The sequence below is a fragment of the Lissotriton vulgaris genome, chromosome 6, assembly GCF_964263255.1.
Source record: "Lissotriton vulgaris chromosome 6, aLisVul1.2, whole genome shotgun sequence".
Lineage (NCBI taxonomy): Eukaryota > Metazoa > Chordata > Amphibia > Caudata > Salamandridae > Lissotriton > Lissotriton vulgaris.
Window position 1 is genome coordinate 1417395286 of NC_141694.1, and position 20633 is coordinate 1417415918.

The following is a 20633-nucleotide window of genomic DNA, read 5'->3' on the forward strand; positions in this document are numbered from 1 at the left end:
CCTTATTTATGAAGGCCTTGCGCCACAAGAGTGTCACTTATTTCCCATGTATAAAGTGATGCACCAGTTGCATAAGGCAATCATAAATAAGGGCCAAATGAAAATACCATTCATTTGCACCCAAAATCGTTTTTTGAATAACATTTAAAAAACACTGCGCAGAACCTATGTACAAGCACAGAATATCACTTTTGAAACGTCACTATTTCCCCAAATACAAATCCTCTATCTTTCAAATGTTGATATCAAGCATTATCAAAAATCCAAAAACAAATCAACAGCAAACAAAGTCAGGGCCTTATTTATGAAGGCCTTGCGCCACCAGTGCGTCACTTATTTCCCATGTTTAAAGTGATGCATCGGCTGCACAAGGCAATCATAAAAAAGGGCCAAATGAAAATACCAATCAATTGCACCCAAAAATCGTTTTTTGAATAACATTTAAGAAACACTGCGCAGAACCTATGTACAACCACTCAATATCAGCAAACAAAGTCAGGGCCTTATTTATGAAGGCCTTGCGCCACAAGAGTGTCACTTATTTCCCATGTATAAAGTGATGCACCAGTTGCATAAGGCAATCATAAATACGGGCCAAATGAAAATACCATTCATTTGCACCCAAAATCGTTTTTTTGAATAACATTTAAAAAACACTGCGCAGAACCTATGTACAAGCACAGAATATCACTTTTGAAACGTCACTGTTTCCCAAAATACAAATCCTCTATCTTTCAAATGTTGATATCAAGCATTATCAAAAATCCAAAAACAAACCAACAGCAAACAAAGTCAGGGCCTTATTAATGAAGGCCTTGCGCCACCAGGGCGTCACTTATTACCCATGTTTAAAGTGATGCATCAGCTGCACAAGGCAATCATAAAAAAGGGCCAAATGAAAATACCAATCAATTGCACCCAAAAATCGTTTTTTGAATAACATTTAAGAAACACTGCGCAGAACCTATGTACAACCACTCAATATCAGCAAACAAAGTCACAGCCTTATTTATGAAGGCCTTGCGCCACAAGAGTGTCACTTATTTCCCATGTATAAAGTGATGCACCAGTTGCATAAGGCAATCATAAATAAGGGCCAAATGAAAATACCATTCATTTGCACCCAAAATCGTTTTTTGAATAACATTTAAAAAACACTGCGCAGAACCTATGTACAAGCACAGAATATCACTTTTGAAACGTCACTGTTTCCCAAAATACAAATCCTCTATCTTTCAAATGTTGATATCAAGCATTATCAAAAATCCCAAAAAATCAACAGCAAACAAAGTCAGGGCCTTATTTATAAAGGCCTTGCGCCACCAGTGCGTCACTTATTACCCATGTTTAAAGTGATGCATCAGCTGCACAAGGCAATCATAAAAAAGGGCCAAATGAAAATACCAATCAATTGCACCCAAAAATCGTTTTTTGAATAACATTTAAGAAACACTGCGCAGAACCTATGTACAACCACTCAATATCAGCAAACAAAGTCAGGGCCTTATTTATGAAGGCCTTGCGCCACAAGAGTGTCACTTATTTCCCATGTATAAAGTGATGCACCAGTAGCATAAGGCAATCATAAATAAGGGCCAAATGAAAATACCATTCATTTGCACCCAAAATCGTTTTTTGAATAACATTTAAAAAACACTGCGCAGAACCTATGTACAAGCACAGAATATCACTTTTGAAACGTCACTGTTTCCCAAAATACAAATCCTCTATCTTTCAAATGTTGATATCAAGCATTATCAAAAATCCAAAAACAAATCAACAGCAAACAAAGTCAGGGCCTTATTTATGAAGGCCTTGCGCCACCAGTGCGTCACTTATTACCCATGTTTAAAGTGATGCATCAGCTGCACAAGGCAATCATAAAAAAGGGCCAAATGAAAATACCAATCAATTGCACACAAAAATCGTTTTTTCAATAACATTTAAGAAACACTGCGCAGAACCTATGTACAATCAGTCAATATCAGCAAACAAAGTCAGGGCCTTATTTATGAAGGCCTTGCGCCACAAGAGTGTCACTTATTTCCCATGTATAAAGTGATGCACCAGTTGCATAAGGCAATCATAAATAAGGGCCAAATGAAAATACCATTCATTTGCACCCAAAATCGTTTTTTGAATAACATTTAAAAAACACTGCGCAGAACCTATGTACAAGCACAGAATATCACTTTTGAAATGTCACCATTTCCCCAAATACAAATCCTCTATCTTTCAAATGTTGATATCAAGCATTATCAAAAATCCAAAAACAAATCAACAGCAAACAAAGTCAGGGTCTTATTTATGAAGGTCTTGCGCCACCAGTGCGTCACTTATTACCCATGTTTAAAGTGATGCATCAGCTGCACAAGGCAATCATAAAAAAGGGCCAAAGGAAAATACCAATCAATTGCACCCAAAAATCGTTTTTTGAATAACATTTAAGAAACACTGCGCAGAACCTATGTACAACCACTCAATATCAGCAAACAAAGTCAGGGCCTTATTTATGAAGGCCTTGCGCCACAAGAGTGTCACTTATTTCCCATGTATAAAGTGATGCACCAGTTGCATAAGGCAATCATAAATACGGTCCAAATGAAAATGCCATTAATTTGCACCCAAAATCGTTTTTTTGAATAACATTTAAAAAACACTGCGCAGAACCTATGTACAAGCACAGAATATCACTTTTGAAACGTCACTGTTTCCCAAAATACAAATCCTCTATCTTTCAAATGTTGATATCAAGCATTATCAAAAATCCAAAAACAAATCAACAGCAAACAAAGTCAGGGCCTTATTTATGAAGGCCTTGCGCCACCAGGGCGTCACTTATTACCCATGTTTAAAGTGATGCATCAGCTGCACAAGGCAATCATAAAAAAGGGCCAAATGAAAATACCAATCAATTGCACCCAAAAATCGTTTTTTGAATAACATTTAAGAAACACTGCGCAGAACCTATGTACAACCACTCAATATCAGCAAACAAAGTCAGGGCCTTATTTATGAAGGCCTTGCGCCACAAGAGTGTCACTTATTTCCCATGTATAAAGTGATGCACCAGTAGCATAAGGCAATCATAAATAAGGGCCAAATGCAAATACCATTCATTTGCACCCAAAATCGTTTTTTGAATAACATTTAAAAAACACTGCGCAGAACCTATGTACAAGCACAGAATATCACTTTTGAAACGTCACTGTTTCCCAAAATACAAATCCTCTATCTTTCAAATGTTGATATCAAGCATTATCAAAAATCCAAAAACAAATCAACAGCAAACAAAGTCAGGGCCTTATTTATGAAGGCCTTGCGCCACCAGTGCATCACTTATTACCCATGTTTAAAGTGATGCATCAGCTGCACAAGGCAATCATAAAAAAGGGCCAAATGAAAATACCAATCAATTGCACCCAAAAATCGTTTTTTGAATAACATTTAAGAAACACTGCGCAGAACCTATGTACAATCACTCAATATCAGCAAACAAAGTCAGGGCCTTATTTATGTAGGCCTTGCGCCACAAGAGTGTCACTTATTTCCCATGTATAAAGTGATGCACCAGTTGCATAAGGCAATCATAAATAAGGGCCAAATGAAAATACCATTCATTTGCACCCAAAATCGTTTTTTGAATAACATTTAAAAAACACTGCGCAGAACCTATGTACAAGCACAGAATATCACTTTTGAAACGTCACCATTTCCCCAAATACAAATCCTCTATCTTTCAAATGTTGATATCAAGCATTATCAAAAATCCAAAAACAAATCAACAGCAAACAAAGTCAGGGCCTTATTTATGAAGGCCTTGCGCCACAAGAGTGTCACTTATTTCCCATGTATAAAGTGATGCACCAGTTGCATAAGGCAATCATAAATACGGGCCAAATGAAAATACCATTCATTTGCACACAAAATCGTTTTTTTGAATAACATTTAAAAAACACTGCGCAGAACCTATGTACAAGCACAGAATATCACTTTTGAAACGTCACTGTTTCCCAAAATACAAATCCTCTATCTTTCAAATGTTGATATCAAGCATTATCAAAAATCCAAAAACAAATCAACAGCAAACAAAGTCAGGGTCTTATTTATGAAGGTCTTGCGCCACCAGTGCGTCACTTATTACCCATGTTTAAAGTGATGCATCAGCTGCACAAGGCAATCATAAAAAAGGGCCAAAGGAAAATACCAATCAATTGCACCCAAAAATCGTTTTTTGAATAACATTTAAGAAACACTGCGCAGAACCTATGTACAACCACTCAATATCAGCAAACAAAGTCAGGGCCTTATTTATGAAGGCCTTGCGCCACAAGAGTGTCACTTATTTCCCATGTATAAAGTGATGCACCAGTAGCATAAGGCAATCATAAATAAGGGCCAAATGAAAATACCATTCATTTGCACCCAAAATCGTTTTTTGAATAACATTTAAAAAACACTGCGCAGAACCTATGTACAAGCACAGAATATCACTTTTGAAACGTCACTGTTTCCCAAAATACAAATCCTCTATCTTTCAAATGTTGATATCAAGCATTATCAAAAATCCAAAAACAAACCAACAGCAAACAAAGTCAGGGCCTTATTAATGAAGGCCTTGCGCCACCAGGGCGTCACTTATTACCCATGTTTAAAGTGATGCATCAGCTGCACAAGGCAATCATAAAAAAGGGCCAAATGAAAATACCAATCAATTGCACCCAAAAATCGTTTTTTGAATAACATTTAAGAAACACTGCGCAGAACCTATGTACAACCACTCAATATCAGCAAACAAAGTCACAGCCTTATTTATGAAGGCCTTGCGCCACAAGAGTGTCACTTATTTCCCATGTATAAAGTGATGCACCAGTTGCATAAGGCAATCATAAATAAGGGCCAAATGAAAATACCATTCATTTGCACCCAAAATCGTTTTTTGAATAACATTTAAAAAACACTGCGCAGAACCTATGTACAAGCACAGAATATCACTTTTGAAACGTCACTGTTTCCCAAAATACAAATCCTCTATCTTTCAAATGTTGATATCAAGCATTATCAAAAATCCCAAAAAATCAACAGCAAACAAAGTCAGGGCCTTATTTATAAAGGCCTTGCGCCACCAGTGCGTCACTTATTACCCATGTTTAAAGTGATGCATCAGCTGCACAAGGCAATCATAAAAAAGGGCCAAATGAAAATACCAATCAATTGCACCCAAAAATCGTTTTTTGAATAACATTTAAGAAACACTGCGCAGAACCTATGTACAACCACTCAATATCAGCAAACAAAGTCAGGGCCTTATTTATGAAGGCCTTGCGCCACAAGAGTGTCACTTATTTCCCATGTATAAAGTGATGCACCAGTAGCATAAGGCAATCATAAATAAGGGCCAAATGAAAATACCATTCATTTGCACCCAAAATCGTTTTTTGAATAACATTTAAAAAACACTGCGCAGAACCTATGTACAAGCACAGAATATCACTTTTGAAACGTCACTGTTTCCCAAAATACAAATCCTCTATCTTTCAAATGTTGATATCAAGCATTATCAAAAATCCAAAAACAAATCAACAGCAAACAAAGTCAGGGCCTTATTTATGAAGGCCTTGCGCCACCAGTGCGTCACTTATTACCCATGTTTAAAGTGATGCATCAGCTGCACAAGGCAATCATAAAAAAGGGCCAAATGAAAATACCAATCAATTGCACACAAAAATCGTTTTTTCAATAACATTTAAGAAACACTGCGCAGAACCTATGTACAATCAGTCAATATCAGCAAACAAAGTCAGGGCCTTATTTATGAAGGCCTTGCGCCACAAGAGTGTCACTTATTTCCCATGTATAAAGTGATGCACCAGTTGCATAAGGCAATCATAAATAAGGGCCAAATGAAAATACCATTCATTTGCACCCAAAATCGTTTTTTGAATAACATTTAAAAAACACTGCGCAGAACCTATGTACAAGCACAGAATATCACTTTTGAAATGTCACCATTTCCCCAAATACAAATCCTCTATCTTTCAAATGTTGATATCAAGCATTATCAAAAATCCAAAAACAAATCAACAGCAAACAAAGTCAGGGTCTTATTTATGAAGGTCTTGCGCCACCAGTGCGTCACTTATTACCCATGTTTAAAGTGATGCATCAGCTGCACAAGGCAATCATAAAAAAGGGCCAAAGGAAAATACCAATCAATTGCACCCAAAAATCGTTTTTTGAATAACATTTAAGAAACACTGCGCAGAACCTATGTACAACCACTCAATATCAGCAAACAAAGTCAGGGCCTTATTTATGAAGGCCTTGCGCCACAAGAGTGTCACTTATTTCCCATGTATAAAGTGATGCACCAGTTGCATAAGGCAATCATAAATACGGTCCAAATGAAAATGCCATTAATTTGCACCCAAAATCGTTTTTTTGAATAACATTTAAAAAACACTGCGCAGAACCTATGTACAAGCACAGAATATCACTTTTGAAACGTCACTGTTTCCCAAAATACAAATCCTCTATCTTTCAAATGTTGATATCAAGCATTATCAAAAATCCAAAAACAAATCAACAGCAAACAAAGTCAGGGCCTTATTTATGAAGGCCTTGCGCCACCAGGGCGTCACTTATTACCCATGTTTAAAGTGATGCATCAGCTGCACAAGGCAATCATAAAAAAGGGCCAAATGAAAATACCAATCAATTGCACCCAAAAATCGTTTTTTGAATAACATTTAAGAAACACTGCGCAGAACCTATGTACAACCACTCAATATCAGCAAACAAAGTCAGGGCCTTATTTATGAAGGCCTTGCGCCACAAGAGTGTCACTTATTTCCCATGTATAAAGTGATGCACCAGTAGCATAAGGCAATCATAAATAAGGGCCAAATGCAAATACCATTCATTTGCACCCAAAATCGTTTTTTGAATAACATTTAAAAAACACTGCGCAGAACCTATGTACAAGCACAGAATATCACTTTTGAAACGTCACTGTTTCCCAAAATACAAATCCTCTATCTTTCAAATGTTGATATCAAGCATTATCAAAAATCCAAAAACAAATCAACAGCAAACAAAGTCAGGGCCTTATTTATGAAGGCCTTGCGCCACCAGTGCATCACTTATTACCCATGTTTAAAGTGATGCATCAGCTGCACAAGGCAATCATAAAAAAGGGCCAAATGAAAATACCAATCAATTGCACCCAAAAATCGTTTTTTGAATAACATTTAAGAAACACTGCGCAGAACCTATGTACAATCACTCAATATCAGCAAACAAAGTCAGGGCCTTATTTATGTAGGCCTTGCGCCACAAGAGTGTCACTTATTTCCCATGTATAAAGTGATGCACCAGTTGCATAAGGCAATCATAAATAAGGGCCAAATGAAAATACCATTCATTTGCACCCAAAATCGTTTTTTGAATAACATTTAAAAAACACTGCGCAGAACCTATGTACAAGCACAGAATATCACTTTTGAAACGTCACCATTTCCCCAAATACAAATCCTCTATCTTTCAAATGTTGATATCAAGCATTATCAAAAATCCAAAAACAAATCAACAGCAAACAAAGTCAGGGCCTTATTTATGAAGGCCTTGCGCCACAAGAGTGTCACTTATTTCCCATGTATAAAGTGATGCACCAGTTGCATAAGGCAATCATAAATACGGGCCAAATGAAAATACCATTCATTTGCACACAAAATCGTTTTTTTGAATAACATTTAAAAAACACTGCGCAGAACCTATGTACAAGCACAGAATATCACTTTTGAAACGTCACTGTTTCCCAAAATACAAATCCTCTATCTTTCAAATGTTGATATCAAGCATTATCAAAAATCCAAAAACAAATCAACAGCAAACAAAGTCAGGGTCTTATTTATGAAGGTCTTGCGCCACCAGTGCGTCACTTATTACCCATGTTTAAAGTGATGCATCAGCTGCACAAGGCAATCATAAAAAAGGGCCAAAGAAAAATACCAATCAATTGCACCCAAAAATCGTTTTTTGAATAACATTTAAGAAACACTGCGCAGAACCTATGTACAACCACTCAATATCAGCAAACAAAGTCAGGGCCTTATTTATGAAGGCCTTGCGCCACAAGAGTGTCACTTATTTCCCATGTATAAAGTGATGCACCAGTAGCATAAGGCAATCATAAATAAGGGCCAAATGAAAATACCATTCATTTGCACCCAAAATCGTTTTTTGAATAACATTTAAAAAACACTGCGCAGAACCTATGTACAAGCACAGAATATCCCTTTTGAAACGTCACTGTTTCCCAAAATACAAATCCTCTATCTTTCAAATGTTGATATCAAGCATTATCAAAAATCCAAAAACAAATCAACAGCAAACAAAGTCAGGGCCTTATTTATGAAGGCCTTGCGCCACCAGTGCGTCACTTATTACCCATGTTTAAAGTGATGCATCAGCTGCACAAGGCAATCATAAAAAAGGGCCAAATGAAAATACCAATCAATTGCACCCAAAAATCGTTTTTTCAATAACATTTAAGAAACACTGCGCAGAACCTATGTACAATCACTCAATATCAGCAAACAAAGTCAGGGCCTTATTTATGAAGGCCTTGCGCCACAAGAGTGTCACTTATTTCCCATGTATAAAGTGATGCACCAGTTGCATAAGGCAATCATAAATAAGGGCCAAATGAAAATACCATTCATTTGCACCCAAAATCGTTTTTTGAATAACATTTAAAAAACACTGCGCAGAACCTATGTACAAGCACAGAATATCACTTTTGAAATGTCACCATTTCCCCAAATACAAATCCTCTATCTTTCAAATGTTGATATCAAGCATTATCAAAAATCCAAAAACAAATCAACAGCAAACAAAGTCAGGGTCTTATTTATGAAGGTCTTGCGCCACCAGTGCGTCACTTATTACCCATGTTTAAAGTGATGCATCAGCTGCACAAGGCAATCATAAAAAAGGGCCAAAGGAAAATACCAATCAATTGCACCCAAAAATCGTTTTTTGAATAACATTTAAGAAACACTGCGCAGAACCTATGTACAACCACTCAATATCAGCAAACAAAGTCAGGGCCTTATTTATGAAGGCCTTGCGCCACAAGAGTGTCACTTATTTCCCATGTATAAAGTGATGCACCAGTTGCATAAGGCAATCATAAATACGGTCCAAATGAAAATGCCATTAATTTGCACCCAAAATCGTTTTTTTGAATAACATTTAAAAAACACTGCGCAGAACCTATGTACAAGCACAGAATATCACTTTTGAAACGTCACTGTTTCCCAAAATACAAATCCTCTATCTTTCAAATGTTGATATCAAGCATTATCAAAAATCCAAAAACAAATCAACAGCAAACAAAGTCAGGGCCTTATTTATGAAGGCCTTGCGCCACCAGGGCGTCACTTATTACCCATGTTTAAAGTGATGCATCAGCTGCACAAGGCAATCATAAAAAAGGGCCATATGAAAATACCAATCAATTGCACCCAAAAATCGTTTTTTGAATAACATTTAAGAAACACTGCGCAGAACCTATGTACAACCACTCAATATCAGCAAACAAAGTCAGGGCCTTATTTATGAAGGCCTTGCGCCACAAGAGTGTCACTTATTTCCCATGTATAAAGTGATGCACCAGTAGCATAAGGCAATCATAAATAAGGGCCAAATGAAAATACCATTCATTTGCACCCAAAATCGTTTTTTGAATAACATTTAAAAAACACTGCGCAGAACCTATGTACAAGCACAGAATATCACTTTTGAAACGTCACTGTTTCCCAAAATACAAATCCTCTATCTTTCAAATGTTGATATCAAGCATTATCAAAAATCCAAAAACAAATCAACAGCAAACAAAGTCAGGGCCTTATTTATGAAGGCCTTGCGCCACCAGTGCATCACTTATTACCCATGTTTAAAGTGATGCATCAGCTGCACAAGGCAATCATAAAAAAGGGCCAAATGGAAAAACCAATCAATTGCACCCAAAAATCGTTTTTTGAATAACATTTAAGAAACACTGCGCAGAACCTATGTACAATCACTCAATATCAGCAAACAAAGTCAGGGCCTTATTTATGTAGGCCTTGCGCCACAAGAGTGTCACTTATTTCCCATGTATAAAGTGATGCACCAGTTGCATAAGGCAATCATAAATAAGGGCCAAATGAAAATACCATTCATTTGCACCCAAAATCGTTTTTTGAATAACATTTAAAAAACACTGCGCAGAACCTATGTACAAGCACAGAATATCACTTTTGAAACGTCACCATTTCCCCAAATACAAATCCTCTATCTTTCAAATGTTGATATCAAGCATTATCAAAAATCCAAAAACAAATCAACAGCAAACAAAGTCAGGGCCTTATTTATGAAGGCCTTGCGCCACAAGAGTGTCACTTATTTCCCATGTATAAAGTGATGCACCAGTTGCATAAGGCAATCATAAATACGGGCCAAATGAAAATACCATTCATTTGCACACAAAATCGTTTTTTTGAATAACATTTAAAAAACACTGCGCAGAACCTATGTACAAGCACAGAATATCACTTTTGAAACGTCACTGTTTCCCAAAATACAAATCCTCTATCTTTCAAATGTTGATATCAAGCATTATCAAAAATCCAAAAACAAATCAACAGCAAACAAAGTCAGGGTCTTATTTATGAAGGTCTTGCGCCACCAGTGCGTCACTTATTACCCATGTTTAAAGTGATGCATCAGCTGCACAAGGCAATCATAAAAAAGGGCCAAAGGAAAATACCAATCAATTGCACCCAAAAATCGTTTTTTGAATAACATTTAAGAAACACTGCGCAGAACCTATGTACAACCACTTAATATCAGCAAACAAAGTCAGGGCCTTATTTATGAAGGCCTTGCGCCACAAGAGTGTCACTTATTTCCCATGTATAAAGTGATGCACCAGTTGCATAAGGCAATCATAAATACGGGCCAAATGAAAATACCATTCATTTGCACCCAAAATCGTTTTTTTGAATAACATTTAAAAAACACTGCGCAGAACCTATGTACAAGCACAGAATATCACTTTTGAAACGTCACTGTTTCCCAAAATACAAATCCTCTATCTTTCAAATGTTGATATCAAGCATTATCAAAAATCCAAAAACAAATCAACAGCAAACAAAGTCAGGGCCTTATTTATGAAGGCCTTGCGCCACCAGGGCGTCACTTATTACCCATGTTTAAAGTGATGCATCAGCTGCACAAGGCAATCATAAAAAAGGGCCAAATGAAAATACCAATCAATTGCACCCAAAAATCGTTTTTTGAATAACATTTAAGAAACACTGCGCAGAACCTATGTACAACCACTCAATATCAGCAAACAAAGTCACGGCCTTATTTATGAAGGCCTTGCGCCACAAGAGTGTCACTTATTTCCCATGTATAAAGTGATGCACCAGTTGCATAAGGCAATCATAAATAAGGGCCAAATGAAAATACCATTCATTTGCACCCAAAATCGTTTTTTGAATAACATTTAAAAAACACTGCGCAGAACCTATGTACAAGCACAGAATATCACTTTTGAAACTTCACTGTTTCCCAAAATACAAATCCTCTATCTTTCAAATGTTGATATCAAGCATTATCAAAAATCCAAAAAAAAATCAACAGCAAACAAAGTCAGGGCCTTATTTATGAAGGCCTTGCGCCATCAGTGCGTCACTTATTACCCATGTTTAAAGTGATGCATCAGCTGCACAAGGCAATCATAAAAAAGGGCCAAATGAAAATACCAATCAATTGCACCCAAAAATCGTTTTTTGAATAACATTTAAGAAACACTGCGCAGAACCTATGTACAACCACTCAATATCAGCAAACAAAGTCAGGGCCTTATTTATGAAGGCCTTGCGCCACAAGAGTGTCACTTATTTCCCATGTATAAAGTGATGCACCAGTTGCATAAGGCAATCATAAATAAGGGCCAAATGAAAATACCATTCATTTGCACCCAAAATCGTTTTTTGAATAACATTTAAAAAACACTGCGCAGAACCTATGTACAAGCACAGAATATCACTTTTGAAACATCACTGTTTCCCAAAATACAAATCCTCTATCTTTCAAATGTTGATATCAAGCATTATCAAAAATCCAAAAACAAATCAACAGCAAACAAAGTCAGGGCCTTATTTATGAAGGCCTTGCGCCACCAGTGCGTCACTTATTACCCATGTTTAAAGTGATGCATCAGCTGCACAAGGCAATCATAAATACGGGCCAAATGAAAATACCATTCATTTGCACCCAAAATCGTTTTTTTGAATAACATTTAAAAAACACTGCGCAGAACCTATGTACAAGCACAGAATATCACTTTTGAAACGTCACTGTTTCCCAAAATACAAATCCTCTATCTTTCAAATGTTGATATCAAGCATTATCAAAAATCCAAAAACAAATCAACAGCAAACAAAGTCAGGGTCTTATTTATGAAGGTCTTGCGCCACCAGTGCGTCACTTATTACCCATGTTTAAAGTGATGCATCAGCTGCACAAGGCAGTCATAAAAAAGGGCCAAAGGATAATACCAATCAATTGCACCCAGAAATCGTTTTTTGAATAACATTTAAGAAACACTGCGCAGAACCTATGTACAACCACTCAATATCAGCAAACAAAGTCAGGGCCTTATTTATGAAGGCCTTGCGCCACAAGAGTGTCACTTATTTCCCATGTATAAAGTGATGCACCAGTTGCATAAGGCAATCATAAATACGGGCCAAATGAAAATACCATTCATTTGCACCCAAAATCGTTTTTTTGAATAACATTTAAAAAAAAAACTGCGCAGAACGTATGTACAAGCACAGAATATCACTTTTGAAACGTCACTGTTTCCCAAAATACAAATCCTCTATCTTTCAAATGTTGATATCAAGCATTATCAAAAATCCAAAAACAAATCAACAGCAAACAAAGTCAGGGCCTTATTTATGAAGGCCTTGCGCCACCAGGGCGTCACTTATTACCCATGTTTAAAGTGATGCATCAGCTGCACAAGGCAATCATAAAAAAGGGCCAAATGAAAATACCAATCAATTGCACCCAAAAATCGTTTTTTGAATAACATTTAAGAAACACTGCGCAGAACCTATGTACAACCACTCAATATCAGCAAACAAAGTCACGGCCTTATTTATGAAGGCCTTGCGCCACAAGAGTGTCACTTATTTCCCATGTATAAAGTGATGCACCAGTTGCATAAGGCAATCATAAATAAGGGCCAAATGAAAATACCATTCATTTGCACCCAAAATCGTTTTTTGAATAACATTTAAAAAACACTGCGCAGAACCTATGTACAAGCACAGAATATCACTTTTGAAACGTCACTGTTTCCCAAAATACAAATCCTCTATCTTTCAAATGTTGATATCAAGCATTATCAAAAATCCAAAAAAAAATCAACAGCAAACAAAGTCAGGGCCTTATTTATGAAGGCCTTGCGCCATCAGTGCGTCACTTATTACCCATGTTTAAAGTGATGCATCAGCTGCACAAGGCAATCATAAAAAAGGGCCAAATGAAAATACCAATCAATTGCACCCAAAAATCGTTTTTTGAATAACATTTAAGAAACACTGCGCAGAACCTATGTACAACCACTCAATATCAGCAAACAAAGTCAGGGCCTTATTTATGAAGGCCTTGCGCCACAAGAGTGTCACTTATTTCCCATGTATAAAGTGATGCACCAGTTGCATAAGGCAATCATAAATAAGGGCCAAATGAAAATACCATTCATTTGCACCCAAAATCGTTTTTTGAATAACATTTAAAAAACACTGCGCAGAACCTATGTACAAGCACAGAATATCACTTTTGAAACGTCACTGTTTCCCAAAATACAAATCCTCTATCTTTCAAATGTTGATATCAAGCATTATCAAAAATCCAAAAACAAATCAACAGCAAACAAAGTCAGGGCCTTATTTATGAAGGCCTTGCGCCACCAGTGCGTCACTTATTACCCCCTGTTTAAAGTGATGCATCAGCTGCACAAGGCAATCATAAAAAAGGGCCAAATGAAAATACCAATCAATTGCACCCAAAAATCGTTTTTTGAATAACATTTAAGAAACACTGCGCAGAACCTATGTACAATCACTCAATATCAGCAAACAAAGTCAGGGCCTTATTTATGAAGGCCTTGCGCCACAAGAGTGTCACTTATTTCCCATGTATAAAGTGATGCACCAGTTGCATAAGGCAATCATAAATAAGGGCCAAATGAAAATACCATTCATTTGCACCCAAAATCGTTTTTTGAATAACATTTAAAAAACACTGCGCAGAACCTATGTACAAGCACAGAATATCACTTTTGAAACGTCACTATTTCCCCAAATACAAATCCTCTATCTTTCAAATGTTGATATCAAGCATTATCAAAAATCCAAAAACAAATCAACAGCAAACAAAGTCAGGGCCTTATTTATGAAGACCTTGCGCCACCAGTGCGTCACTTATTACCCATGTTTAAAGTGATGCATCAGCTGCACAAGGCAATCATAAAAAAGGGCCAAATGAAAATACCAATCAATTGCACCCAAAAATCGTTTTTTGAATAACATTTAAGAAACACTGCGCAGAACCTATGTACAACCACTCAATATCAGCAAACAAAGTCAGGGCCTTATTTATGAAGGCCTTGCGCCACAAGAGTGTCACTTATTTCCCATGTATAAAGTGATGCACCAGTTGCATAAGGCAATCATAAATAAGGGCCAAATGAAAATACCATTCATTTGCACCCAAAATCGTTTTTTGAATAACATTTAAAAAACACTGCGCAGAACCTATGTACAAGCACAGAATATCACTTTTGAAACGTCACTGTTTCCCAAAATACAAATCCTCTATCTTTCAAATGTTGATATCAAGCATTATCAAAAATCCAAAAACAAATCAACAGCAAACAAAGTCAGGGCCTTATTTATGAAGGCCTTGCGCCACCAGGGCGTCACTTATTACCCATGTTTAAAGTGATGCATCAGCTGCACAAGGCAATCATAAAAAAGGGCCAAATGAAAATACCAATCAATTGCACCCAAAAATCGTTTTTTGAATAACATTTAAGAAACACTGCGCAGTACCTATGTACAACCACTCAATATCAGCAAACAAAGTCACGGCCTTATTTATGAAGGCCTTGCGCCACAAGGGTGTCACTTATTTCCCATGTATAAAGTGATGCACCAGTTGCATAAGGCAATCATAAATAAGGGCCAAATGAAAATACCATTCATTTGCACCCAAAATCGTTTTTTGAATAACATTTGAAAAACACTGCGCAGAACCTATGTACAAGCACAGAATATCACTTTTGAAACGTCACTGTTTCCCAAAATACAAATCCTCTATCTTTCAAATGTTGATATCAAGCATTATCAAAAATCCAAAAACAAATCAACAGCAAACAAAGTCAGGGCCTTATTTATGAAGGCCTTGCGCCACCAGTGCGTCACTTTTTACCCATGTTTAAAGTGATGCATCAGCTGCACAAGGCAATCATAAAAAAGGGCCAAATGAAAATACCAATCAATTGCACCCAAAAATCGTTTTTTGAATAACATTTAAGAAACACTGCGCAGAACCTATGTACAACCACTCAATATCAGCAAACAAAGTCAGGGCCTTATTTATGAAGGCCTTGCGCCACAAGAGTGTCACTTATTTCCCATGTATAAAGTGATGCACCAGTTGCATAAGGCAATCATAAATAAGGGCCAAATGAAAATACCATTCATTTGCACCCAAAATCGTTTTTTGAATAACATTTAAAAAACACTGCGCAGAACCTATGTACAAGCACAGAATATCACTTTTGAAACGTCACTGTTTCCCAAAATACAAATCCTCTATCTTTCAAATGTTGATATCAAGCATTATCAAAAATCCAAAAAAAAATCAACAGCAAACAAAGTCAGGGCCTTATTTATGAAGGCCTTGCGCCATCAGTGCGTCACTTATTACCCATGTTTAAAGTGATGCATCAGCTGCACAAGGCAATCATAAAAAAGGGCCAAATGAAAATACCAATCAATTGCACCCAAAAATCGTTTTTTGAATAACATTTAAGAAACACTGCGCAGAACCTATGTACAACCACTCAATATCAGCAAACAAAGTCAGGGCCTTATTTATGAAGGCCTTGCGCCACAAGAGTGTCACTTATTTCCCATGTATAAAGTGATGCACCAGTTGCATAAGGCAATCATAAATAAGGGCCAAATGAAAATACCATTCATTTGCACCCAAAATCGTTTTTTGAATAACATTTAAAAAACACTGCGCAGAACCTATGTACAAGCACAGAATATCACTTTTGAAACGTCACTGTTTCCCAAAATACAAATCCTCTATCTTTCAAATGTTGATATCAAGCATTATCAAAAATCCAAAAACAAATCAACAGCAAACAAAGTCAGGGCCTTATTTATGAAGGCCTTGCGCCACCAGTGCGTCACTTATTACCCATGTTTAAAGTGATGCATCAGCTGCACAAGGCAATCATAAAAAAGGGCCAAATGAAAATACCAATCAATTGCACCCAAAAATCGTTTTTTGAATAACATTTAAGAAACACTGCGCAGAACCTATGTACAATCACTCAATATCAGCAAACAAAGTCAGGGCCTTATTTATGAAGGCCTTGCGCCACAAGAGTGTCACTTATTTCCCATGTATAAAGTGATGCACCAGTTGCATAAGGCAATCATAAATAAGGGCCAAATGAAAATACCATTCATTTGCACCCAAAATCGTTTTTTGAATAACATTTAAAAAACACTGCGCAGAACCTATGTACAAGCACAGAATATCACTTTTGAAACGTCACTATTTCCCCAAATACAAATCCTCTATCTTTCAAATGTTGATATCAAGCATTATCAAAAATCCAAAAACAAATCAACAGCAAACAAAGTCAGGGCCTTATTTATGAAGACCTTGCGCCACCAGTGCGTCACTTATTACCCATGTTTAAAGTGATGCATCAGCTGCACAAGGCAATCATAAAAAAGGGCCAAATGAAAATACCAATCAATTGCACCCAAAAATCGTTTTTTGAATAACATTTAAGAAACACTGCGCAGAACCTATGTACAACCACTCAATATCAGCAAACAAAGTCAGGGCCTTATTTATGAAGGCCTTGCGCCACAAGAGTGTCACTTATTTCCCATGTATAAAGTGATGCACCAGTTGCATAAGGCAATCATAAATAAGGGCCAAATGAAAATACCATTCATTTGCACCCAAAATCGTTTTTTGAATAACATTTAAAAAACACTGCGCAGAACCTATGTACAAGCACAGAATATCACTTTTGAAACGTCACTGTTTCCCAAAATACAAATCCTCTATCTTTCAAATGTTGATATCAAGCATTATCAAAAATCCAAAAACAAATCAACAGCAAACAAAGTCAGGGCCTTATTTATGAAGGCCTTGCGCCACCAGGGCGTCACTTATTACCCATGTTTAAAGTGATGCATCAGCTGCACAAGGCAATCATAAAAAAGGGCCAAATGAAAATACCAATCAATTGCACCCAAAAATCGTTTTTTGAATAACATTTAAGAAACACTGCGCAGTACCTATGTACAACCACTCAATATCAGCAAACAAAGTCACGGCCTTATTTATGAAGGCCTTGCGCCACAAGGGTGTCACTTATTTCCCATGTATAAAGTGATGCACCAGTTGCATAAGGCAATCATAAATAAGGGCCAAATGAAAATACCATTCATTTGCACCCAAAATCGTTTTTTGAATAACATTTGAAAAACACTGCGCAGAACCTATGTACAAGCACAGAATATCACTTTTGAAACGTCACTGTTTCCCAAAATACAAATCCTCTATCTTTCAAATGTTGATATCAAGCATTATCAAAAATCCAAAAACAAATCAACAGCAAACAAAGTCAGGGCCTTATTTATGAAGGCCTTGCGCCACCAGTGCGTCACTTTTTACCCATGTTTAAAGTGATGCATCAGCTGCACAAGGCAATCATAAAAAAGGGCCAAATGAAAATACCAATCAATTGCACCCAAAAATCGTTTTTTGAATAACATTTAAGAAACACTGCGCAGAACCTATGTACAACCACTCAATATCAGCAAACAAAGTCAGGGCCTTATTTATGAAGGCCTTGCGCCACAAGAGTGTCACTTATTTCCCATGTATAAAGTGATGCACCAGTTGCATAAGGCAATCATAAATACGGGCCAAATGAAAATACCATTCATTTGCACCCAAAATCGTTTTTTTGAATAACATTTAAAAAACACTGCGCAGAACCTATGTACAAGCACAGAATATCACTTTTGAAACGTCACTGTTTCCCAAAATACAAATCCTCTATCTTTCAAATGTTGATATCAAGCATTATCAAAAATCCAAAAACAAATCAACAGCAAACAAAGTCAGGGTCTTATTTATGAAGGTCTTGCGCCACCAGTGCGTCACTTATTACCCATGTTTAAAGTGATGCATCAGCTGCACAAGGCAATCATAAAAAAGGGCCAAAGGAAAATACCAATCAATTGCACCCAAAAATCGTTTTTTGAATAACATTTAAGAAACACTGCGCAGAACCTATGTACAACCACTCAATATCAGCAAACAAAGTCAGGGCCTTATTTATGAAGGCCTTGCGCCACAAGAGTGTCACTTATTTCCCATGTATAAAGTGATGCACCAGTTGCATAAGGCAATCATAAATACGGGCCAAATGAAAATACCATTCATTTGCACCCAAAATCGTTTTTTTGAATAACATTTAAAAAACACTGCGCAGAACCTATGTACAAGCACAGAATATCACTTTTGAAACGTCACTGTTTCCCAAAATACAAATCCTCTATCTTTCAAATGTTGATATCAAGCATTATCAAAAATCCAAAAACAAATCAACAGCAAACAAAGTCAGGGCCTTATTTATGAAGGCCTTGCGCCACCAGGGCGTCACTTATTACCCATGTTTAAAGTGATGCATCAGCTGCACAAGGCAATCATAAAAAAGGGCCAAATGAAAATACCAATCAATTGCACCCAAAAATCGTTTTTTGAATAACATTTAAGAAACACTGCGCAGAACCTATGTACAACCACTCAATATCAGCAAACAAAGTCACGGCCTTATTTATGAAGGCCTTGCGCCACAAGAGTGTCACTTATTTCCCATGTATAAAGTGATGCACCAGTTGCATAAGGCAATCATAAATAAGGGCCAAATGAAAATACCATTCATTTGCACCCAAAATCGTTTTTTGAATAACATTTAAAAAACACTGCGCAGAACCTATGTACAAGCACAGAATATCACTTTTGAAACGTCACTGTTTCCCAAAATACAAATCCTCTATCTTTCAAATGTTGATATCAAGCATTATCAAAAATCCAAAAAAAAATCAACAGCAAACAAAGTCAGGGCCTTATTTATGAAGGCCTTGCGCCATCAGTGCGTCACTTATTACCCATGTTTAAAGTGATGCATCAGCTGCACAAGGCAATCATAAAAAAGGGCCAAATGAAAATACCAATCAATTGCACCCAAAAATCATTTTTTGAATAACATTTAAGAAACACTGCGCAGAACCTATGTACAACCACTCAATATCAGCAAACAAAGTCAGGGCCTTATTTATGAAGGCCTTGCGCCACAAGAGTGTCACTTATTTCCCATGTATAAAGTGATGCACCAGTTGCATAAGGCAATCATAAATAAGAGCCAAATGAAAATACCATTCATTTGCACCCAAAATCGTTTTTTGAATAACATTTAAAAAACACTGCGCAGAACCTATGTACAAGCACAGAATATCACTTTTGAAACGTCACTGTTTCCCAAAATACAAATCCTCTATCTTTCAAATGTTGATATCAAGCATTATCAAAAATCCAAAAACAAATCAACAGCAAACAAAGTCAGGGCCTTATTTATGAAGGCCTTGCACCACCAGTGCGTCACTTATTACCCATGTTTAAAGTGATGCATCAGCTGCACAAGGCAATCATAAAAAAGGGCCAAATGAAAATACCAATCAATTGCACCCAAAAATCGTTTTTTGAATAACATTTAAGAAACACTGCGCAGAACCTATGTACAATCACTCAATATCAGCAAACAAAGTCAGGGCCTTATTTATGAAGGCCTTGCGCCACAAGAGTGTCACTTATTTCCCATGTATAAAGTGATGCACCAGTTGCATAAGGCAATCATAAATAAGGGCCAAATGAAAATACCATTCATTTGCACCCAAAATCGTTTTTTGAATAACATTTAAAAAACACTGCGCAGAACCTATGTACAAGCACAGAATATCACTTTTGAAACGTCACTATTTCCCCAAATACAAATCCTCTATCTTTCAAATGTTGATATCAAGCATTATCAAAAATCCAAAAACAAATCAACAGCAAACAAAGTCAGGGCCTTATTTATGAAGACCTTGCGCCACCAGTGCGTCACTTATTACCCATGTTTAAAGTGATGCATCAGCTGCACAAGGCAATCATAAAAAAGGGCCAAATGAAAA